The sequence below is a fragment of the Anser anser genome, assembly GCF_964211835.1.
Source record: "Anser anser genome assembly, chromosome: 5".
NCBI lineage: Eukaryota > Metazoa > Chordata > Aves > Anseriformes > Anatidae > Anser > Anser anser.
In genome coordinates, this window is record NC_139725.1 from 2,116,114 (window position 1) to 2,142,237 (window position 26,124).

The following is a 26,124-nucleotide window of genomic DNA, read 5'->3' on the forward strand; positions in this document are numbered from 1 at the left end:
TGGGATGATTTGGTCATAAATCCAAAAGCCATACTGAGGCTAGTACAATGCTGAGGGCGTCTTGTGTAAGTCTGCCCTGGTGCACTTCATGGTCACCATCTGGAAAGATGCCAACTAGACAGAAACCAGCTTTTGTGGGAATAAACCTAATTTGCACAGGGGTCACACACCAATATAAAATACTTATGGATGTATCATTGGGAGTCATTACCAATGTACCTTATTGCTTCTTGTGCCTCATTGTGTGTACTAGCTAAAGTGGAAAATCAAGTGACAGATTAATGCTATGCATTTGCAAAACCCCTGTGAAAGGAGCAGACGCTGTTGCCCATAAATTTAAACCTTGGAAGGGGCTAACATGGGTGAAGGTGAAACAAATATTATGTTTATCAGCATATTACCACAATCTACAGGGCCTGATTCTTCCCTGCAACCTACATTTAATTTTAAAAGCATACTGCTGAAATCTGTTTTGGAATTATAAGAGGTCTTGGGCAGGGAATATTAGTATTTTTATTCCTGCAGAATAAGTCATCTAGTGGGAGGAATGAGGTCTGATAGCTGGCTTCGGTGCACTGTTACCATGGCAAGTTTCAAACAGTTCCTGTGTGGATTCTAGTGGTTTTGTGCACTTGCTAGATATTAACACTGTTAGTGAGTGAATTATTTACTTCAAATTTCCTGGCTTATAACTTGTTAGTTGCAACTTCAGGGTTAACTTCACTCTAACTCTGGCACTAAAGTTTGTCTCTGAATGCATGGCTCCTGATAAAGCCCTTTGAGATGTACAGTGGTGTCCTATACTTAAATAAATATCCCTGAGAAGTTTGAAAGGAACCCAACTTGGGAGCCTCTGGCATACCATGAGATTTTTGAGAGTTCCCAACTGATGGTTTGCCAAGACTTGTTCAAGATAAATTAGATGGGTTACATTCATGGGCTGTGACCCATATAAGAAAAAACAACTTAAGAAATTATCGATTCTTGGTTTAGAATGTAAGCACTTCACTTGTGTTACTTACGTTTAAGAACTTTTGGAAAGAGATATGCTATAAGCAGATTACTAAGCACCTTGTAAGTAGATACCTACTTCTGTTGGTGAACTGACTGTGGTGGGACAGACCAACCTGGCAAGAAGGTTTAAGCTGGAAAATGTCATGTGGAACATGTGGAACCAGGTAGATAAGGCTCCAATTTGCGAGGTCCTGCATTTTTGCCACCTAACCTTACCCATAAAAGTGGCCTAGAAGAAAGCTGCAGAGGGACTCTGTCAGGGAGTGTAGCCATGGAACAAGGAATAATGGCTTTGAACAAATGGAGGGGAGATTTAGATTAGATGTGACGTGAGGAAGAAATTCTTCACTCAGAGCACAAAGCGCACATGGGAATTAGGGCTGAAGATGCACCTTGCTTCTGTTCTTTTCCATAAAGAATAGAATGAAATTACCTAAAAAACAGTGTTAAAAGTAAACCCAGGGCACAGGATGGGAGGTACAGGACAGTCCCTGTGGCTGAGGGGCAGCCTTTCTCTCTGGCAAGCCAAATGGCCCAGGGGAGCCAGTCCCAGAAAAGGGGGCCTCAGCCCCCCCAACCTTCCTCCTTCTTCCGTGTGAGGGCATCTTACAGGCCGCTTCCAACACAGCCGCCTTTGGCCACGCATGGGCCACTCCATCACAGAGGCTTGCTGAGGTCGCAGTGGCCACCACTGCCCCCACTTTGCTGCGGGCCCTATAAAACAGGCCCCCTGCAGCTGGCCCACCATTCGCTGAGCTTCTAGGCACTCTGACAGCCAGCTTGTGTGGCAGGAAGCCTAGAAGCAGCAAGGCGAGCAGCAGGCCTCCTTGGTGTGTGAGGACAGCGATGCAGTTTGGTGAAGCACCAAGAAGGAATGCACCTGACCAGGAGACGTGTCATGGGTGGAGGGATAGTGCTGGTGGCACAAGAGACAGCAGTGCCCAAGGGACCTCTGGCACCCAGCCTACAGACAGATACAAGCAGTACGGTTGGCACCGCAACAATGTGGGGAACAGGCCAGCCCCTCAAACACCCAGTGACAGCGGGCCTGGGCCTTACCATAGGAGCAACAGTGACATGGGACGAAGGCAGGAACATCAGGCAGACAGCTGTGGGGAGCAGAGGCGTGCCCATAATCCGGAACACAGTATGGGACCCAGTAATGGCCGTAAACCAGATGGCAGCGTCAGACCTGTGCATGAAAATCAACCGGATGGTGGCATGGAACTGGACAACCCCCTGGTTCGGCACCCTGGCCTGGAAACATTCCAGACGGAAGGCATCCCATTTGGGCAGTCCCGGGCAAGGACTGGCTTAGCCTTCTGCCCAACACCGTGGAGCCCATGGAGCTGGATCCACCAGATGTGGAGGAACGGATGAAAGTGGATCCACCTCTGCCAGAACAGACTTGGGACTGCTGCGGCATGTCTTTGCGCTCTGCCATCCGAGAGCACCAACAGCAATGCAGGAGTGCCCAGCGAGCCCCATACTTGTTGCTCAGGCTCCATTGCAAGCATTAGCTTGGAGCCACCAAACACCACGGACATCCCGCAGGCTTGCCTTCGAGATGTCCTGGCAATAAACAGCTTGTTGCCGATTCTCAGGATTTGTGTGAGTGCTTCTTTTCTGAGGGGAGAATCGGCTAAAGTTGTGCCGGGGGAGGTTTAGGTTGGATATTAGGAAGAACTTCTTTACCGAAAGGGTTGTTAGGCATTGGAATGGGCTGCCCAGGGAAGCGGTTGAGTCACCATCCCTAGAGGTCTTCAAAAGATGTTTAGATGTAGAGCTTAGTGATATGGTTTAGTGGAGGACTTGTTAGTGTTAGGTCAGAGGTTGGACTAAGTGATCTTGGAGGTCTCTTCCAACCTAGATGATTCTGTGATCCAGTTGTTGGAGAGAGAAACTAGGATACAAGTTGAAGAGCATTAATACATAAAGGCACAAATGAACATGGAAAACAGGAGCATTCCGTACAAGGAGGAAAAAAGGGAAGCAATGAACTCTGTGGGTTAGTGCTCAGACCATGGCACCAAAGAGAAACCTGGGAGGTGAGCCCTGAAGACAGCTATCCAGCCTGCTGTGGTAAGTGCAGTGGCTTTGCAATTACTCATGAACTTCACAGAGGTGTCTATTTATTTATTTATTATACAGTATTTACAGATGAAAGAACAATAAATACACAGTTCTGGTTGGTATGCAGAACATTGTGTCACTTGGACTTCCAGAAGTCGTGAATTAGAGACAGATCTGTGGAAGGACACATTTTTGTCTTGCTGCTGTGTTCCCTGTGGTCCCACCTGCCTCCATGGCAGTGTGAAAAAGAAGAGCTCTGGCTCCAGTGTTTTTATGGCTCAGGTTGGCAATGGATCAATGACAAGTTGCAGTCATTGTATGGGCTTTTCAGGACTTTTTGAAAGTTAGAGGAAAACAAATGTTTGTCACTGAAGTCCATAGCTTGATAGACTCTTAATATGGGGAGGAAGCAGACGTTGCATGGTGATGTATTATCTCACATTCCCTCAATGGAATGCTCTTTTACTGCATGTCCTACATTGTTGTATGCAAAGAAGTCCTAAGCTCAGATTTTCAATTCTGTTATAGAAAGAATAGTGTTGTCTTTTCTTTTTTTCTAGGCAACAGTGCATGTGTTTGTAGAGAAAAATATTTAAAATATTACAAATAACTTCTGAGCAATGCATAGCTGTTTGCATTAAAATGGAACTACATGAGTGATGAATGTTGACTTGGAATTACAGCCAATATGGTAATGAAATAAAGCCACATTAGATGCAGGTAGTTTGCAAATTGGGGTTGTTTTCAATTAAATGATCTCCCTGGCTGATCTGAGGAAAGAGGCATGTCAGTTAATCAAGTAGGAAGAAGGACTTTTAGACAAATATAAACTAATATAAATGTTAAATAATGGATTAATTCCATACGTACATAGGAGTGAATTCCCACTAGTTGACAGCTGTCAAGACTATTTTGGAAAATTTGGTTATAAGAACATCGATATGTTCAATTTCTGTCATTCTTTTTTTTTTTTGACTACATTTATTAAAAAAAAAAAGCAACTATTCTCCTGCTCTTGTATTTTGGGGAAATGCTATAAGTAGTTCTATTTGCATAAATTCCAATAATGCATCAGTATATCACTATGCTTATGTTAACCAAATACATTCTTAATTAACTACAAGTTATTCACATGGTAAATAGCCAAATGTATTGGGCAAATTCTAGATCAGTTTTGACTTTCTATACCCTTAAAAAAGAGTAGGCATAAGTTATATTTGAAAGGATATCTGGTGTATCATTAGAGTTTAAGTAAATGAGTAATTTTTACCTGAAGTTGTAGGAGAACCAAAATGCATCACAAGCTGCTGTGAACCAAGGATGCTTCTCACATTTGTATAATCCTGGCTGTGTTCTGCTGATGAATTCAAACCAATGTTTTGCCACCATTGGGTTTGCTCTGACAGGAAATTTGATTGGGGATCTAGGTAACTATAGAGCATCTGATGTATTTCTTTACCTTCCTTAATTAAAATTAGTTGTTTTTTTTTTTTTAAGAAAATGTTGTGGAAAACCTAGAGGGACTGAATGGGAGCCTTGAAGACAAAAACTCATCCCTCTGCAAGTTTCGAAACTCAGAACAATAAAAATTTCTGCAGGCATGGTGAAGCAGAGAATCAAAGAATAGCAAGTCACTTTGACAGGAGGTCAGTCACTTGCAGCTAGATATAAATGGAACCTGAAATCTTATTGTGCCAACTGGGTCCAATAAGTGTTTTATTTTCCAAATAGAAATTTATCCTATGATGTGCTTAATCAAATACACCCATTAAGAAGCCACTCAAACAAGCGCTTAGCCACTTTTTTTTTCAGTAACTGGCTTTTGCAAAATTTTTGTCTACATTTTTTCTCAAGTATGACATCATATTACCAATAAAAAACATTGTTTGAATGACAGAGTTACAAAATTGACTGTACAGTATGGGTGCCATAAAGCACTAGTGAATAGAACATAAATTTGTCTTCCTGGCAAAATACACCAGACTCTCCATAAAAGCCCATATAGGTTTGTTGGCCATGGCTTCTCACTGTCTCACTATTTATGGAGTTACTTATGCCTGCAAATGGTGTTTAAAATGCTACTAAATCAAATCAGCACAGCTGTTCAGCCACACCAGTGCTAACATGGGGGCAAGTAACTTTATAGGTGTGATGGTGGAGTGTTGGGCTGCAATCCTTTTTTCAGTAAGGATATTATATTGTACAATTGCCTGGGACTTAAAGAGGTATCGTTAAGCCACCTCATGTTTCCCCCCCCCAGAAAATCAAGTGTAACTCTCAAACCTCTTGCTCTGGCTTGATGTCCTCTGCAAGGCTGTTGTCTATTGCTCTTTGCAACTGGGAATAAATGGGATGTGGTATTTCTGTAGTCACACACCATTTCTCTTGGCATTGAACACTATAGTTGAGAAGTGCAAGTGGAAGAGGAATTCCCTTACTGCCAGAGGGAACTCCAAAACTGAAGAAGGCTGAGCAAGGTGATTCACAGATTTTTGTTCTGTGGCTTTCTTTTTTGCGTTGTTTTTGCTGTAGACTATAAATCCTGTGCACGCTATTAAAAGGGGTCAGAATTTAATTTATAGGTGTGATTCAAAGCTTGCTGAGGTTTGTGGAAATCTCTATTAAGTTTAACAGGGTTTGGATTACATCTTAAAAAAAAAAAAGTGCTCAGGAGCGCTCAGAAAGAAGGGGGGAAGTAGAAGTTTTCTCAGGATACAGCCACTTATCATATATCTGTCACTGAAATAGGAAAAAAAGGTGGTTACAAGTGTGATTGTCCATCTCTTACAGTTCCATGTTAATGTTATCTCAAAATACTGTGAGCCTAATGAGTGATCATGTGTGATTATGCTTTACCTGCTGTTATACAATAAATGGAGGCACTTTTTTGCAACAGGGATATTCATAAACGAGATTTGGGAGGATGTCCCCTGCAAGAATGTCCTTTCTAGTACAGAATGAACCAGAAATACTACTGGAATTATGTAGCTCATTGAATATACAAGCCTTTTGCCTATCCTATGGCTAAAAACACTGGTATGTGTTTTCTGCTGATGAAAATGCACCCTGCACCACTGACACTACTGGGCCATATCATCACATTCTGAAAAGAACCTGCTCTGTTTTTATTTGCAGCTGGTATTTAGTTGTAAAGGTCCCACATGGGACTTGGGCTCAGTTGTCATACATGCTGAAGAACTCAAATGGTAAGATAAATGCAATGAAAGTGTACCAAACAATCATTAATGCTAGTCTGCATCAGCTTGCCTTGCAAAAGGAAAGTGCTCCTTAAATCAAGCATTAGAAATAAAGTCCTTTTAAAATGAGAAAAAAAAAGGTAAGTTTTAAGCTTGATCTTTAAATATATATATATAAATTAATGGTCTTATAATCTCAGGCCAAGACAGACTTCGGTAAGTATAATGGAACATAAGTACATTTAGTTCTGCTGGTCGTAAAAGTAAATTGTATAGCTGTCAAGTTGTGGCATATATATGAAGTTCTGAGTAAAACCATTGCTGGGAGTGATGAAATTAGTATGCCAAAGTAAATGAAAGACTGCAGATCCATCAAGTGAACCTGTTAAAATTCTGAAGCAAGTTTAAAACAGCACAGATGCCTTGACCATCTGCTAAGAAATGTGTGTGGACATAATTGCATGGAACAACTGTCATTTCATTAAAAAATAAACAACAAAAAAAAACAACAAAAAACACCAGCAATAATAATAATAAAAAAAAACCACTAATTTTTCAGGAAGTATGCAGCCAAAGGAAGCAGCTAATTGCTACTTCCAAAGTCCATAGCCTTGAAATAGCTGCATATTCGTTGTTCACCACTTGGTTCCAAATGATGTGATCTATTATTTGCTCTTCTTTTGTGTGTAAGGATCTATGTCCAGCCTGTTCTTTTAGAAGTTGGAGCCTCTTACAGTTTAGAATGCCTGAACTATACATCAGAGTTTATCGCAAAAGTAGTGAGATACTCTTAACTGTAACATTGCTTCCAGGGCTTTGTTTCTGTGTCTTATATCACTAGAACCTTTGGCAGAATTATCTCATTGCATTATGTGTCAGTTTGTCCATTATTCTTTTTACAGAGAGTGTGAGATGATGGGAGTATTGCTATCCCTATAAAGTGCATGTCAGAGTTGTAGAAGCCACAAAGATATATTTGTAAATAGATAAGATGTAACGGAACCTAATGAAGGCAGCAGATATTTTCTTACACTCAAGCACACCTTAACTGATAATTCTAGGTATTAAATTCACAAGTGGCTGCAGTAAATTTCAACCCCCATTTTAAAGGAGTGATTTTTCCCTCCAGGTTTCAAAGCACAGCCACACTTTTCATTATAAGCTCAATTTTATATGGTAGAAACAAAAAGTAAATATTCTCTGACTGGCCTCCATCAAGTGATTAAATGTTCAAGTGTGGAGCATTTGCTGTAAATTGTTCCCAGTTGCTGGGTTTGTCATAGTGCCTTTGCTTATTTGTGATTGTATAGTGAAAAAATTGGAGATATCTAGGTAAGTAGGTAAAATAGGATTGCTTAACAGACATTTTTACGTTTGTCTTTTACGTTTCTGTTATGGAGGTGATGACTTTTGCTCTCTTTATTTTTATTTTTTGGAATCAAACATATTTGCAGAGGCTGGATTTTCAAAAGCAAGATCCATTGTAAGCAAAGTAAATTGAGAAAACAACAAAACCATTTACAGAAAAAATGGTACAGCTGGAGAGAATGTCTGGACTCACTCTGAGAGGGATGTTTAGAGGTTTTTTTTTTTTGTTTTAGTGTTTAAGCAATTTTTGCTAGTGTTACTTTAGCTTGAAGTCATAACCTTATCAATTGACTCTAGCTTACTAAAATAGATATATAGACAGATACATTCTAAAGTGATCCGACTGCTTCTTCGATTCCTAAGTGTATGTAGTTAGGAGGCCAGTGACCTGAAGTTCTGTTTTTTTCCCCATTGTTTTCTTTTCCTTATGTTCTTATGTAGTCATTGTCTTTTTGAAGCTGTCATTTAAAAAGTTGAACTTGAATTCCTTTTGAAGCATAAAGCTGGTTTAAATATTGTATATATGTTATTACATTATTATTGTTTTTTTGGTCTTATTGAAGTAACATTTTCTGTAACATTGTAAAGGAAGAAACAGTGAATGCAGAAAAAAAAATACTGTCAGGCCCGTTTTCCACACAGACATCTTATAATACCAGTGACATGGGCCATTGTAGCACACACGTTTAATGGCTTCCAGGGCTAATTTGAATACCTGGTTCAATATTTGAACTTTCTGTTCACATTTTCTGTAAATGGTGGCACTCTTTCAGGAAGGAAAGGCAGGATGTTTGCTTGTTCTGCACCATATTTGTGGCTGCATTGCCAATATAAACAAGCCATGGCTCGTGGTGAGTTCTTCTGGAATTTGTCCTCAGATCTGTGGAATGCAACAGAGCAGACTGGAAACATTTAAAGGTATTCTGTGGGATGACCCATGTCATGTTTCCTCTGTGAACTTTTCCAGGAAATCAAATGAGTATGAAACCATTGGGGGTTTATTTGTGTGCGTGTGCATAAATTACAACATTCGTCATCCTTATAGATCAATAAATCAGAAAACCTTGACTGTAGTGTCTGCTGCATCATACTTAAGCAGAGTAATATGTTTCATATAGCTAGAAAGAATCTACAAACATGATGGCTGTGACAGATATTTAATCTTATTCAGCATTTAAGGACAATTAGAGAAAGAAGTGCAAAAATCTAATTAGTCTTGAGGCAAGTCTGTTTGCATATATAAACAGTCTTTGGGGTCTTAAATCTCTCTTCTATTCTATTTACTCCTTCCTCAAAGATAACTTGTATGCCATTTAAAACTGGTTTTTTGGATGCAGGTGCACTGCTGTAGTACAGGCATATTTTAAATTTATGTTGAACATTGAAAGAGACTTGAAATGGATCTTGACTTATTTATGCTGTCAATATTTTGTGAAAATGAGAAGTTTTCAACAGATTTTACTAAAAACAATTTCCCAGTTTTTGAACATCTCTGAATACCACATTTGTAGTTCACAACTTACCTAAGGTTATAAGAAAGTGTATTTCATGCTTGAAATACAGTGTCACCATGTGCAGAGCCAGATGCTGCCACAGTCTAAATGGGAAAACATACTCCACAATATCTTAGGCTATGAGCACAGGCTGCACTTCCTGACAAGAAGGAAGAAGAAGGAAATTTTGCCTCTAACAACCACTGGTAAGTTTTTGCCTGCTCGTATCGGTCATAGGCCAGGTTAGGGATGGTTATGGATACATCTTCATTTCTGACTTCCAGAACTTCTGGTGTTCCCCCCCTCTTCCCCAGTAGTTTGGCAGACATTATTTTGGTATCGTATAGCTTTTTTTTTTTTTCTTTTTCCTGGAAACCGTTTCCAATGCCAATATGTACTCACTAATGCTTTCAGTTCTCATTCTTCAGATTTCTGGAGTACAACTTTTATTAAAAACTAGAAAATATACTCCAGAAAGGTCTCCTCTGATTCTTAGCTGCAAAGATTTCTTTCAGATTGTATGTTAATTGCTTAATAAAGGCTTTTTATATCATCTCCAAAACATTATTTGCTGCTCACCCTTGAAGATACTGCATCAACTGGACTGTTGTTCAGATCTCACTTGAATTACATTTCTGGTTCTAAGATACATCTTGTTAATTCTCCCATTCCCAGTACAGAAGCAGAGAGGAAGCTTTTGTGATCCAACATAATCTTTTTTAAAACAAGTTTTTGACTAGTAACTATCTACAATGATTTCAGTTTTCTTTGTACTAATCCTGATGACCAAGATCTGTGCTAAGAGTTGCCTTTTTGTTTCCTATTGCTTAAAAGTGTTTTTAAAGACCATGTCATATATTTCAGTGTTCTGTACTTATAACTATTAAATACGGTATTATTCCAAGTTCAGTTTTAGGACAACTGTTGTCCACTTTGTGTGGTGATCTATTTTTTTCCAGTGTGATGATGGGGGCTGCCAGTATTGTAAGTATTATTTTAAGCTTCTTGTAAAAACTCAGGTTTGTCTTCATCATTACGGTGTTTATCTGACATGGTCAAATAACTGCATCTCCTAATATTTAGAAACTAAAGCTGATCATCAAGCTTTTTGGTCTAACAAAACCTTCCTTTTTGATGTTGATCTTTTGAGAAATACCTTGTTTCTCCCATTGTTTCTAATATTTTGGTATTTCACCAGAAGGTTTGCTTTTCTTTTTTCTCTCTGATTTCCCAGGAGGTAAAGATGGCATATTTTTATATAAATTGTATATCAGAAATTTGCTGATGAGATTGTGGTGTGTATGTTTGTGCCTACCCACAGGGATTATTTTTGAGCTAGAGGTTTCTAGATCAAGTTACAGAATAGGCACCAGATGGTCTGGAATTATTCTTTGACAGTCTATAGATAATTAAACATTCAGCAAAAACTACTCTGTTTTTAAAACAGAGCACAGTCTTTCACAAAAGCAACATATTGAGTTTTAGCTTTCTTTCCATAATTTATATATTTACTTTTGTTACCTTACTTACTATTTTTCCTTGCTGGTTCTTGCATCTATTTTAGTAGTCTCTTGTCTCCTGTGGTACAGGGGCTGGTAGGTGCCTGGTATACTACATTTCAGTCAAGATAAGAAACGAATAATATCTTTGTGGGCTATAGTTTTGTTTATTTTTCCAAACCTTTTTTTTTTTTCTGAATTACTATGAAGGGAATAATAGTAAGATAGTGATGTGGCCTGCATTTTCAGCAATCTCTACTTGCCAGTCGATATCATGGGACAGAGAGAGATGGATCTGTTCCCCAGCACCATGCTACAGAAGGTGAAACAGATTGCAAAAACTGTATTAATTTACTTTTATGGGACTGATTTTAGGTTAAAATATAATTCAGTTATATTCTGGCTCAGACTAAGCAGTGCCTTGAAAACAATATTCTCCTTTTTTGTTTCTGAATGTGAACCACTAAAGTTGCTACCTCTGCAGAGCAGAACTTTATAATCCTGTTTGAACCTGTAATTCAGCCTGACAGTTCTGACTACCTGTAGTCAGAGACACATATCAAGGAATGAGCATTTGCAGTCATTTCTTAGGGGAGCAGGTTCTGGTCCTTAAGGGATAGAATCAAATCAGAATTCTCAATGATATTTTTCTCTGTCACACAGTTAAATCAATATTAAGTAATACCCACTATTAAACAGTGGATGTTATTGAACAATATCATTTATTCAGTTTTGGAAGCATTCTTTTATTGTGAAGAGTGAAGTTCCTTCACTCTCGAATTTAATGGCCGCAATGCTGTCGACATATTTTTATAACACAAAAATGAGCAAATACCAGCAAAAAATAAGAAACATTCTTTCTCCTTCTTAGACATGTCCAAAGATTGTTCATAGTATTGTCATACTGTAACTCCTTAAAGCTTGACTTAGATTGTTAACTTAAGATCTGATTCAATAAAACATTAGTCTTCTACAGAGTTAAGACCATGCTTATTATACATTTTGCTGATCAGCAACCAGCACATTCTTCAGTTCTTAGGATTAAGCTTCAGAAGCAGATATTGGATCCATATTATCCTGTGGTTTTTGCACAGAAACGGCTAGGTAAGTTAAGAAAATAGTTACTGAACCTCGTAACAATGAAGTACAAATATCCAAAAGCCTGTGTAGTGATTGGCATCTAGCATGCTGCTTCTGAAATCTCAGGTCTTTTCATGGTATTTTGCTGAACTTTGAAATATGGTGTGCACTGGGAATAACACCGTAGCTTTGGAACTTGGTGAGTGTGTGATCATCCTTCAAATACTACTTTAAGTTTTTTTTTACTAATATTCAGAAATTTTCTTACTACTGAGATTTTTATTTTAATGTCACACTTCATCTTCTGCTGAGTGTCTTATACCAGTATGAACTATGTCTGCTGAACCAGCAACAGCTGTTGTTACAGAGCTAGAGAATGGTACAGGAGAATGCTCCCACCAGAAGACCTTTGAAACTAAGACAGTTTTACATGACTGCTGCTGATGTTAATGGTGATACCATCAGGGATGCAGCTGTAAATGAAAATAAAGGAAAGAGGAATTTTGGGGTTTATCTCTTTCAGAATGCAACTTTCCAGAGACATCCAAGTAGCTTCTAGAAATATGAATAGGGTACTGCTGGGCTTATCTTTTCAGACAAGTGATTAAATATGTATTGAATTCTGAATGCAATGTTACTACCAACTTCCCTTAGACTTCCTGTCTTTCTGAAGCTAGGCATCTGTCTCTCTTTTAAAGAAGTGAGGCTTAAAGAAAAATTCCTTTGGGAGTCATTGAGATGGTTAGGTGCTGCCTTGAAAATGTATTTTCATTTGCAGTTGATGATTGGACATAAATTGACCATAGCAGTCAAAGACACAAAGGTTTCACATTGTTGCATGTATATTTGCTCAGTTATCAAGATCAAGTTGCTCACATTTTAAATATTTATAAATTACTTTAGAAGTGCCTTAATACATAAAAAAAAAAAAAATGATACACGTCGTAAGTGAAAGTTATTTTTTATAGTACTTCAGTTCTGGAGGCCTTTGGGGCCACACTATAGCAAAGGAAAGTTAGCTTTCAACAGTCTTTTATAAGATATGATTTAAAGCGTATTCAAGTCACTGAGAAGACCTCCTGCTGACTTGGGAGTCCAGAGGCTACATGCTGTACTAGGAGTTCTTTCAGGTTTGACTGTGAGGGGTATTTAACTGGAAGAAAAGTGAAGTTTGGCAGCAACTAGAAGCAAATTCAGACATATAGAAATATGCAATGCATTGTTTTCAGTGTAATTGAACAGAAGCTGGACTTCATAAGCTTTCTGGAATGCTGAAGGTGTTTTGTTCAAGTTGCCTTTTAATAAAATATCACGTACATAACACCTTGGAAAAGCTAGTTGGGCAAGATCTGAAAATTTATGATTCTTTAGCCTAAAGCATATTTTATTTTAATCACTGATCTTTGGAACAAATTCTGTTGTAAATAAAATACAGCAGTGATATATTATGAAGGCAAAAAAACTTTCAGTAGTACGGTGCCAAAGCAAAAAGTTAAATAAGCTTTTGTTTTCAATAAAATAATTTTTCTCCCCACTGAATGGGGAGAAATGTGTGAAAGAGCTTTCTGTTGGATCACGGAGTATGGTCAGTAAATGGCTCTAAGCAATATGAAGCACTGAAAAAAGCATTCTGGATACAGGCAAGCAAGGCAGGATTTTCAGCTAATCTTTGGATGTTAGGAGCCAGTGCCCAGGATTTGCAGTATCAAATACATAGTAAGCATTGACAAAAGACAGAAAAAAACAAAACCACAGCAGTACAGTGTGTTGAGTTTGATTATAACTGTTTATCTTTAGGAACCAGAATGAGGACTTAATGGCAGGCAGGAAAGAGGAATGTCACTTTTTAATCTATTCACTTCCTGTCATGGCCACACATGTCAAGAAAAAAGTATGATATTCAAATGATTTGTGTGAAGAGAACAGAAAATGTCTCTTTCTCCAAGTCTCAGATAGTTCAGAGGAAAAGCTAGGAAAGCTAGAACAGCTGTGGTTGTGTTTTTTTTTTTTTTTTAAGTGGAGGGTAGGGAGAGAGGTGAAGGGGGGTTAGAAAATAAAATTCTGACACTGCCACTGCCAGGTCTGGTTCAATATGCTGCATCACTTATCTAGTCCAAACCTTGTTTATTTGTATTGATTGTAAAATCAGCATCCTGTATGTATAATAACTGATTTCCAAAAAAAGGTTTGCTCTTTTTGGTGTACAAATGCTCTGTAGGTCTATGGTGATAGCTGCTGTCCCAATTTACAAGTGAGATGTCTCCAGTACTTATTTTTAACCGTTAGTCTCACAGTTGATCCCCACAGCAATACTGCCAAGTGCATGATTGCAGGTAACAATTGTTGGCTGTGCCTGCAATGCAAGTGCTTAGCTGTAAGGTTAATGGTTGTAAGAATTGTAAGATTCTTATTTTTTATTTTTAATTGTTAATAATTGTAAGCTTTAAGTACTGTGAAGCTATAAGTGTTCTGGATTTGAGAAGTTCTACTGTAGTATGAGTAAGCAGAACATATTTCTTCAAAATACAATGAATTTGTTACACAGACATCTACAGCTGTAACTCAGGTGAATTTTAGTAAGGGAAGTACACTCAAAAGGAAATATTGTTGGATAAACATTTAAATTAGTTATTCAGGAGTCATTAATGGCACGAGTTTATTATCAGGCAGTCCACATTTGCTTCATGTTTATATTTGTACTATACGTACAACTGAAAAGGCCTTACTATTAGATTTGCAATGTGTAATGCTAATGAGTCTTATGAGAAAATGCTACAAATTTACATCATGTTAGTTAACATGATTTAAAAGGCAGAAAAAGGTCTCAGGAGTTACTGGTTAAAAAAAATGCAGAAAGGGGTGTTTGTTAATAAAACTTCACTTCCTGTGGGTGTTAAAATATTACTGTATTGGCTAAGTAAATCTTTACTGTATTGGCCAGTAAATCTTAGTGAGGCTAAAAGTCAGAAGCCTACTGTTGTGTGGTGCACTTGCAGTGAATTTTGTCATCTGTAAATCCAAGTTCTATTTTTTTAAAGGTCAAAACTGCCAGGAACCATCAGTACACATAGTATTAACTTTCATTATTTCCATTGACATTGAAAGAAAAGATACAAATCATGGAGTGTTTCCGAAGTTAGATATAGTATTACTGTCTCATAGGTCCTTGAGTCTCTCCTATGAGTCATTTATATTTGTGTGCGTCTGTTCACATCAGTACAAATAGAACCTGTACTTGCATTCCATTGCTGATGAGACTGAGGAATTGAATTAAGCAGGAAGGGTGTGTTTTAGTCCATGCACCACTGTCATTTTAGCCTTGTTGTTAGGGGAGTGGTGGTTGTGCAAAACACCCTCTGAAAGATAATTGGATAAATGCTTCTCATCCCTGGTGGGGCTGAGCTTTTTAACTCAGCTGTAACTTCATCCTAGTGATTAAATTTATGTCCTCCTCACTGAGCAGAAAAAGGCTTAATAACAGGGTAGTTTAAAACATTGTCCAGATACAATGTACAAAACCAACAGAAATGGGAAATAAAATGAATGAGGGATATTTTCTGCTCCTTCCATCTTTGCACTTGAGTTTCCTTAATCATGGTGGGGAAGTCTCTGCCCAGTGTTGTCCAGCACTCCAATTTGTGGGAACAGTCCTGCATGTAAATTTGTCAAACCTGTATGGCCAATGTTTTAACTGAGCAGGTTAAAGTGAGCCCTCTACCCAAAGACCTCTGAGCTCTGTTGTCCACTAGGTCATGAATTGCCCATCTGGATTTTCTAAAAATGATTGGTTTACTGCTCTGAGCTGGACTGATAAGAGCTGTCAGCCAAAATTAGGCTAAAGTGGAAGTACATAATGGCCTTCATAATGTTGCTGGTTTAAGAAGGCATAAGCATCTCGCTATTGATCCATGAACACTTAAATGGTGATTGTGTTTGTTGGCCACAAGGTATTTTGAAGGTTGGTAGAAAACATCAGGGAAATATTACTGTAGGGTATTGGAATAGCAGCTTATGAGTGGGTTGTCCTTTAACACTGGCAGTGTTATTCTGAAAGATGTATAAAATACTCTTGTGAACCTCAGGAGGGGGGGAGAAAAAAAAAAGCTAATCTACTTTGAACTACTCATATAACCATTAGAACTAGAACTGTGTTCTCTGAGTTGTCTTAGACATCCACAGTTTGTAGATGCACTATCTCTGTTTCTGGAAATTTTAACTCGACCATTTATGCCTAGAAAAACTTTATAGTAAATGAACAATAAGCCCAGAAATTTTCACTCCCAAATGACGAAGAGCATGGTATTATAACTACAATGTGTATGTGCTATGGATGTCCAGGATCTCTGAGGCATGTGCCCTTCATGAAGTATACTTACTGTATAGCACTATCCAGTCAACAGTATAGCCTCATCTGTCTAGAAAGGTAGCAAAATACAGTAATTTCCCTCACCTGGCCTGGATAGGACTGGGGAAAAAAACATGTCTACAGTAGCTAGAAACAAACAAAAAAGCTGTCTTCACTGTAGTTTCATGTAACTTAATTCTATACTTATTTTTTTCCTTATGGTTTAAGCTTTAGCTTTTATGAGCCGAATAGTTAAATGTAAAACTGAGCGAAAGTTTCTGTGCTTTGCCTGCTATAAATCTGACTTCAGTGATGATCACTGAGCTGAAAGTCAGAATGGGAAGTTAGTTCCAACCTTGCACATACAAGGCTCATTGGGAGGGTCACAGGTATTTCAGCCTGGCTTTTTCTTTCAAATTATGTTTAGCAAAATACATCTAAAAGTGTTTGCCTGTGAACTGGAAAAAATCACGTGTTTGCAAAGGTGGAGATTTATACACAGTGCTAGGCTGAATCTCATGAGCTGACGTTCTGATTGTTTTGAAGTATTGTATAATTTTTTTCTGAACATAGATCTGTATGCACAGCACTTTTCTCAACACTTTTCTCAAGATTGTTTCTCTTTATGTATCCAGTTCTTAATAATTTCATAGACTTTGAGATCACCAGTTCCTGTTAAAGTTGTCTAGCTTGACTTGTAATGCAGGCTGGAGATCTGTGAAGATTATTTTCTGTCAGGTATTCAACTTCTGTACAAGCTTTGGGTCACCTATTTATAAAGAACAAAATCTCACAAGAGAATCTGAGCAAGTTGCTTCAACAGTTGGTTAACATTTCTGAAAACTTTTCATTTTATCTATAATCTAAGTATGATTGGTGTTGTCTCTGACCATACCTTTTAGTACTTCATATACTTTTTTAAACTAATCGTTTTGTAGGGTATGAAGTTCACAGGAAATGACAGCTCTTAAAAATGAGTTCCACACATTATCTTAAAAATCTAAAACCTTGCCCAACTAAAGCATAGTTCTGGTATTTGCATACACAAAATCTGAATTAATTTTCTCTTCCTTGCAGTTTTTAGAGGATAAATAAACCTCTGACATTGGTAAAATTTTACAGTGGAAGGAGATTTTTTTAAAATACCTACAATAGCTAAACAAAGTAGATAAAAGTTGTAATGAAAACACTACCCTTTAGCAGAGACCTTTTTATACTGAGCCTTAGCCTGGAGCACATTTTTATAGCTGAGTTACAAACCTGTAAAACAATGTTTCTTGTAAAGCAGAGCCAATGATCTACAATAGCTGAGAGCAGACTTTATGGCTTAAAACATCCTAGAATTGGTCTGAATTGCCTCATGCATATTTTCAGCACATAAATTCTAGAGTTATGTGAAGTTTCCCTGGTTGTTTGATTCTCTGGGGGACCTGTTTTGAGTGACTGATGATTACTTGTTAAATTCAGCAAAATTAATTCCGTTCATAAACACGTTGCTGGTGAGGAACTCTGGAATCATCTTTAAGAAACATTATTCTTTAAACAAAAAGGGAGCCTGTTTTATTTAAAATACTCGCTAGTCATGTAAGTCACCATCTTGATATCACATCACAAAAACTGTAGATATGGAGAGGACCTTGTTTGTCATACACTGCTCATTTTCTTCCTCATTCAACTGTTCTCTCTGTTATTGCTTTTCTACTGACTGTTACTTATTTGAAAGCTTCTGATATTTAAACCACTGTTAATTTATGAAAAGGTAGATTCAAATAAATAGGATGTATAAAATGGGGGCTCATTCAACTTCAGCTTGGACAGCTAATTGTTCACTCAGGCAGAATTTCCACTAAAATCAGTTCAGCTGAGCAATGTAAAGCTCAAAAATCAGGCTATCTTAAGTAGCAAGTGAAAAACCATGCCCTGCCCTAGGAAAGCTGTTTTATTGTGCTCATGGCATTGACATGCAAAGAAAACAAAGCCAAAATCCTATTTCTGTTTTAGCTGGGAAAAAAAAAAAAAAAGAAAGAACAAGGAACCTTTCCTACTCTTTGCTTTCCCAAAACAGGAAGGAACATCAAGGGACATCTCTTCCCATTGAATTTCATAGCCTTTGTTCATTTTCCCATCTCAAGCCTATGGGGATGGGAGAAAACAGGCCAAGCCATACCAAAACAAGTCTGGACAATTGCCTGGATGCCCAGAGAGTGCCCTGCCAGCTGGTGCCTGTGGCTCGCTGGTGGGATGAGCAGGAGGGCAGATCCTTCCAGAGCACAGCCCGGAGCTGTGGGGCTGCTGGGCTGGCCACAAAGCAAGTCCATGCATAGTAACCCCACTATAACCCCTCGCTGGGACCTAGGCAAGCAGGGCTTGAACACTTCTTAATTTTTTTTTTTTCCATGAGGAAAAAAATCTATTCCAAGTCGGATGATTTCAATATGTCTGTAATTGACTGGGATTCAGGCTAAGATGGTGACAAGGAAGGGAGTGGAATTGTCAGTTACTTTTAATGAAACTTTTTCTGTGGCAGATTTAGAGATATGAAACCACAAATGAGACTGGCATATGACAGGCTTTGCCTGCAAATGCAATATTATGAAGGTAAGCTTTCAGTGACATTCTCTACCTCAGGCTACTGGCAGATTAAGCAAATCATTTCTATTGCTATTGACATTGATGCAGTATTGTCTCTTTTTCATATCTTCTATATGCCTTGTCAGTAAAAATATGATAATTCCCTTCAGAATCACCCAAGGTGGTTCTACGAGGCATCAGAGGGATGGTGAGTCACATCCCTTGCAGCAGAGTGGCCACTTGTGGCTGGACTAGCCTGTGTCCAGGGTACTGCTGATGTTCTGCATTGATGACATGAAGAGCTGTTAGTCATCTACTTCAGATGCATATCTGCTATTCTCGATTGTCTTAGCTATATTTTTTTTTCCCTTCTAGATTCTTTACATTCAGTGTACCGGTTAAATTGCCTCAAACTTCTGTGACCTTCAGTTTTTAAAATGCTTTTTTCCACTTTGATATACAAAGAGAAGCTTGAGTGGGGAGGATTTTTAAGCACTTCTGTAGAAGTTTTAGCACACAGTAGGGGAAAAATGGGATCTGTACATAATCAATGCCAAGGAACTTTTTCTAGAAATTAAATGAGAAGGATTTGTATGCAAAATTGCCAGCTCTGATATAAACTGGATCTAAAGGCAGAGAGGAAATGGCTTAAGAAATATCCTTGCCTGTGGCTATTTTTCAAAGAGTGGGGAGGGTAACTAATGTAATGGCTCACACCAGCCCTACTTCCAGCCCTGACATAAGGAACATATGGCAGTGTAAGGGAAATAGCACAAGGGTGAGACAGGGATGTAGCTGACAAAAACTGTGCTACAGCTGTTTCCTAGGACCTGCAAGGGGTTACGAGAAGAAAAGTGCTAAGGGGGTTTGAACAAAGCCTGTACCAGGTTATAGGAAGAAGCCTCACCTGGTGCCTGAGAAGCAGAGGAGTTGGGGGGGAACCTCTTTTCTTCTGCTCCATTTCTGTCCTGAGCACCTTATTCGGAATGGAAACAACTTCGTATCTAACTCAAACTGCAAAGCAAATTGCTTGAAGGCTATCAGTGTGAGGGGAGAATCTGAAGACTTTAACAGATGTATGAAAATGAACTTTGCACATTACTATGGGGGAAAAAAATAGGCTGGATAAAGTATGTATAGATAATACCTTTTTTATATGTTTTTTGAGACTTCTAATTTTCTCCGTGTTCTAGTGCTGCAGTCACTGCACTCTTCAGAGAAAACTTGGGAAAATAAATCTATCATGACATGACACAACAGACCTGTGACATCTGTTTGAATGTTATTCTCCAGCAATGAGAAACAGTGCATTAGAGAAGCCATGTTCATGTTGTATACTAGTCACTCCCTGACAGCCTCCCTTTTAGTTCATAAAGAGACTGTTAGGGATGATAATGAACCATGCTAGTCCATTTACTAGCATAACAGGAATTATTAACTCTTATAAATGTATTATTATGCAGCTATTAGGTATCAGTTATAAAACTGCTTAATGCCTACATGATTACTTGTGAATGGATTTGGAAGGGACCTAAATTGGTTATTTATTGACCATATTGAACAGCATTATTTATTGGCTTGGCTCAGGAAGGTTATATATATATATATATATATATATATATTTTTTTTTTAGGCTGAAATGAGATTCTAAATTCTTAATGGTCTAGCCAATGTGTATGTTGATTTAGGAAAGTGACTTTTTTTTTCTGAAAACCTGCTAAATTTGCACTAAATTGGTTCTAGACTGAACTGAGTTTCTTTCCTTTCAAGTTCATTACCTAATTACTCTTAATCATGGTACTGAGATAAAAGTGTTAGAAACTAGAGAAGTTGATGCCAGATGCGTTGAAATATCGCTTCCAAGTAGCATGTGGTTCTGTGAGTCAGCAGTAGACAAGGCTATCAGGTATATGCAGACTGTATCACTGTGAAGCTGGGGCACACATCACTTCTGTCTGTCAGCTCTGCTTGGCAGATCATTTGCTGTCTCAGGTTTCTACAATAATTTAGAACACTGAAGTACGTAAACAAGTTTAATTTCATGGGATATAGTCTTCTCATTGAAGTTGATCATATTTATCTTCACTGTATAAAAATAAATTTGTCTTTCTTTTCTGGAAGAGAGAGGCTGAGGGCACAGCCTGCTGATTCAATTGTAATAGAGAAAGGAAAGGCAAGGAAAATAGAAAAGCTGTAAATTTTCGGAGTTGAGTGTTTGCTTCTTCAGTAACATTTAATGCATATTAAACATGTAGTGCATTTAATTCAATAGACATTGCACATGCATATGCTCCTAGAGTATCAGAAGAGTGAAACATTTCCATGTCAATAACACTAGCACTCCTCAAATACATTGGATTGCTTTTAAATACAGAAGACTGCTGACTTTGAACATAATAGTCTGTGACAAGCTCTTGCATTTTGGGGACGTCTTGATTATTATTTTTTTTTTTCAGTAGTAAAACCAAGTTCTTCTTGAACTTGAGGCAGATTGGCACTACTTGCCTTCTATTTTTGGTAAATGCAGAGCTTGGACTTACAATTAAATATTGTGTAAAAGTTTCTATAGACTGTGGTAGGAAGGGTTAGAGTTGACATCATATTGAAAAGACAGAACTTGATAAAATTGAGCATGTTAAACACCTTGAAGAGGTCAGAGTATGCAAGAGCTAATGAAGGTCAATCTTTAAAAGGTGTTGCGGAGTTTAAACAAGCTGATGGATGTGATGTGCTGATTTTGGATGTGATGTGCTGAATCCACTTTCTCCTCACTATTCTTATGTGTCCTTTCTGTTTTCTTGCCCTTGCCTTGCAGCAGGAGACAGGGCAAAGACCACACTGGAGTGAGTTCTTGACTATTACAACAGATACTGAGGGCTATCACTGCTTTAAAAACAAAAGCAATGACAGGAACAAAAGATGAATATTATGTGTTCAGTTCTGGAAGATTCATGTCACTTTATTTCCCCTGGACTAAAGACAAGCTTGTGGAAGATGTGACTGACTTATTTCTAAAGTAACAGCTTCTGAGAAAGGATTTGAAGGCCTACAGAATCTTCACTGGTGACAGAGATATTGCAGGATCATGGTGAGCGTTGGGCCTTTTCCTTGCTGCATTGTTAGCATTTGGTGAAAGACAAAATACAGGTCTGGTGTTCCAATTGTGATAGGCTTAGAAATGCTTGGTAATTCAGGTAAATGCTTATTCTTTTCAAATAACGACTGAACTTTTTAGTTGACAAAATAGTTGCAACCACAAAAAAGGAGAGTTATATTTTAATGATATTTCAGTGTTCGAATCTCCCTTACCCCATTTTCAATGACAACCTACTATAATTTTCAATAAAAAAACATATTTCCTTCAATGTTGAAGCAAATGTGGAACAAAACAAAACAAACAAAAACAAACAAAAAAATCCAAGCCAAATATTTTCAAGTAACTGAAGCAGAATACTGGACTAAACTGAAACCCTCCTCAGCCCAACTTCTATCTCCAAAATGCCTTGAGTTGTCTAGTTCTAATAACTCCTAAATATAGAATCTCATATAATGGATGAAGTTTTGAGGGCTTACTGATAATCTTGTTTTACAAAAATATAAGAATAAGAGAATTTATCTCTTGAAAACCTTTGTCTTAGACATATCCAGGTTCAAGCCTGTGTGCAACTGGCAACTGTATTCTGCAGGCTGCTACATAACATTCTATTCTTCTGCAGTGTAGCTTGCTTTCTCTATTTCGCAGTATAGAGGAGTTAATTAGCAATGTCCTGTTAAATTTGCAAGGGTAGTTAAGACTAAAGGAGAAACTCTAGACAGAAATGGCATGATATGCCAGAAATAGAGCCTTAAAAAAAAAAAAAAAGGCAGGTAGTATGATAATGATATACTTAGAAGGAGGAAAAAAGTGCTAAAGGAATTTTCTAGGAAATGTAGAAGAATTAAATATATTAACAGCACTTTATATCTTGTTCAAACAGTTATAGACATTAGTAGCTTTCTGAATTCCAGTGCATGTAGAAACACCAAGTAATTATCTGTAGGGGTCTCCTGACTGTGCAAAGAATTTCATTTTAGCTATATGGCTAGAGGATTTTTTCATGTTTTAATGCATTGTAGTGCTGTTTTTAGCTCCTTTGTACTGGCTCCTTTCTGTTTTAAATAGAACAAAATGTAATGAATACCACATGGGTACTCCCTACAGACTAAAGCAAAGGCACCACACATTAATGTTACAAGGCCCTGTCACCAGAACTGAAGGATTGTGTCATGTAGCTGGAAATCATAGCGGTCAGATTCTCCATGGGCTGCTGACAGAAAGGAAAATGTAAGATATGCTGTATTTCACAAGTATTTATATTTTCAATTCTGCATCAGCGCTTGTTGCCTATTATTTGCTTGTAGTTCACTGTTAAGGTTTGGGGAACATTTTTCTCAATTTACAGCTCTATTAAACTGATAAATCAATCTCATGTGTGAGGGGAGGCAGTTTGTTGGCATTTGCTTTGCCAACACACTTCTACCCACAATAGATTTCATAGATCCTCAAGGATATAGTAAGAGGGAGGAAGCTCTCCCTGTAACTTAATTTTTAAAACATAAAACCTGTTTCTGGTGCTCTTAGCAAATTTAATGAGAATATTTCTGAAGAGCTGTCATCTGTTAATCTAATATTAAACTTGCTTTGTTTTTTACACTGCTGTTTAACAAGATAGCTGCACTATAGTTTGAGTAAAACACTTTAAAAGAAAAGTCCATGATAGGCTTTTTAAATTGTAATTTAAATTGTAATTTAAAAACTGGAGAAATCAAATATTCTTGGTAGCTACCCAGGATATTTTTCCCACACTGGGTAAATTGTCTTACCACCACTGTACTTTGAGGATTTTCATGTCTCTTCCTTGGCTGTATGCTTACCTCTGGAACAGAAATGCCATTGTGCTTAGAAATATCATGAGTTTTTTGTCTGCTGCGATGCTTAAGTTGCTCTACTATACAACCATTGATTTCAGCAGTGGCAGTTAACTTTTTTTTTTTTAACATAGGCAGGGAGATAATCTGAATGAAATTGGTAGAGTTGACCATACTGTGCAGACTTCCAAGCTCTGCTTATGAGCTGCACAAGAACAGTGCCAGAGTATGAAGCAGAGCAAAGGGGTGACTCTGGGAAAGCAAAGTTCTTGTTGGAGCTTGCTTTCTAACAGGTACAGAAAAGGAAAGGCCCCTTCGTGTTAACTAAAACTAACAAACAAAGCCAAACTCCTTCTGTTCACACAAGTAATTTTGCACAGCCAAGTAGAAATAATCATTTGTACTCTGCTTTCTGTTCTAAAGCTAGTAGTCTTTTCCCTACACAATACAGAGAACTTCAGTGGTGTTAAATTTTGTTTTCTGATCTACTAGCAAAATCAGTTTACTATTACATATAGCCACGTAGAATGATGAATTTGCACAGGCTTTATGAAAGTTTTTTTTTCTCTTTTTTTCTGCATGGGTGTAACTGATGGGAGACCTGGCTGAGCATCTTGGAAAGAGAATGCAAAAACAAAATGTAGAGAAATGTACTCAGACAGCAGGGTTTCACACATAAATAATGTCAGGATGAATCCTTTTGTGCTTACATAAGATTAAAAAAAATAATAGTGAGAACTTTTGTATAACTTCTGCAATAGCACTTTGAAAGGGAACTATTGAGTGTAAAGTGCTTATTTGTTTTCCTGTGATTGCAGAGGGAGACTTAGTGGTCCTTTTCTTGCATTTGACATAATTCACTTCTCTAATATTTGCCTGTGCCATCGCCTTCAGTGTTCTGCTAGACAAATCTGCATCATCAAGTGCCATTTTCATTAGCGCAGTTAGGATGTTGCAGAGAGCAAGCAGGAATCTCTCTTGATCTTGTGGTAGACTGGGTTGTGCCAGTATTGTTGGTTATGAAACACATAAGACTTCTTGGAACAATAAGCTTAGTGTCTGCAGTTTTGTTATCTAGGCAGCCATTGAAAACATTGGGATTGAGTCTGTTGTGTAATATGAAAGTAGAATCTGGAGGAAAAAAAGTTGGTTCAAAATGTGTTTTGTATATACACTCATGAATGATGCAAAGATTGAAGAGAAGAAAAATACCTCAAAACGGAAAATTCAGGTCTGGGTGTAATAAAGTTGTGTTTCATACCCCTAGACTTATTCACAAGTCTCGCTTGACTTCCATATCCGAATCAGTCTTCCAGTCCTTATTTAGAGAAAGTCTGTCAGGGATGGCAGTAAGATTCTCTGCACTTTTGAAAGCCAGGAGCATAAAAAAAATTGTTTAACTTTCAATGCCAGATATGAACAATTTGTACTCTGTGGTAATATTCTAAGGTATTCTGAATTCTGATTTCATACATCTGTGTCTCATTTCATACATCAAAATACATCTTTAGAAAGTGTTGTTTTTAAATCCTCTTTTGTTGTGCCTCCGCACTTGGCTGCTCTGTAACTGTCTGTCCTAAACTGGCTCTTTTCACAACTCACAGTGAATTATATAATCATTCCTTTTCACTGAAGATCAAACAAGAAACCCTATTCTGCTGATTTTAAAAAGTCTGCCTGGTTCTGGTGTGCCTTTGTAACTGCATCACCAGTGAAATTGTCAGAAAACCTAATTAGAGAGTCATTATATTTGGTACATAGTGTGTGAAGACCTATATGGGCTGCATCTTTTGCTATCTAATCTGCTATTAAAATATTTCAATTTCTTGTCATGGCTGAAGATACCATTTCTGCAGGCTGAAACTCAGAAAGTGAGGTCTTGTTATTGGGCAATGTTATTTATTCTGAAACATTTAGGTAGTGGTTACCTATCACCTTAATGTAGCTTATTTCTGGGCTCCTGCTGAAAGGAGAGAATTTGGCCTTCACCAATTCATACTGTTGCTTTCTTTGTGCTGGCATTAGCTTATCTGTAAATACAGCAGCTCTGCAGAGTAAGCTGCAATCTGAGAAAAATGGGGTGCTTCACTTTCATGTGGCTCACTTCCCAGCCACATGAATACTAGAGTTTACAGAGATGAGTTGTTGGGATCTTGCTGCTGGAGAATTCAGTGTGGCATGAGAAACTTGGTATTCTGCTGGACAAAGAAAGGTGTGAGGAAAAAATATGTGAAAATGCCCCGTATATTGAATTATCAATGCTTCTTAGTCACAGAAAGTTTCAGGACAAACAGCATGCAAACTTTGAGGGGTATATGAGACGGCTAAAGATTTAATTTTGAGAGAGTCAGAGATGCTTATTGTGGATAAAATGAATATTACAGAAGGACTGAAAACTTTTCTGAAACTTCAAACTCAGGAAACTCCTCAAGACAGTAGTTGCATTATTTGAAATCAATATGCATGTATCGAAGAAAATCCTTCCTTTAGGGTATACAGGTAAGATGCTGAAGTCAAAACACATGCTGGCCATACAAGTGAGAGGCAACACACACCAAATTACATATTTTCATTAA

The 26,124-nt window shown here is 37.9% G+C and overlaps 1 protein-coding gene across 1 annotated transcript in view; it reads left to right on the forward strand.

Moving 5' to 3' along the window:
- The window catches only part of LOC310901058 (uncharacterized protein), a 62,142-nt gene that overhangs the window by 26,111 nt on the left and 9,907 nt on the right, over positions 1-26,124 (forward strand). Inside the window, exon 4 of the mRNA XM_083840033.1 lies at positions 1-26,124. This exon is cut by the window's left edge and continues 14,331 nt beyond it; it is cut by the window's right edge and continues 9,907 nt beyond it. The gene's annotated coding sequence lies outside the window, so the exon portion shown is untranslated.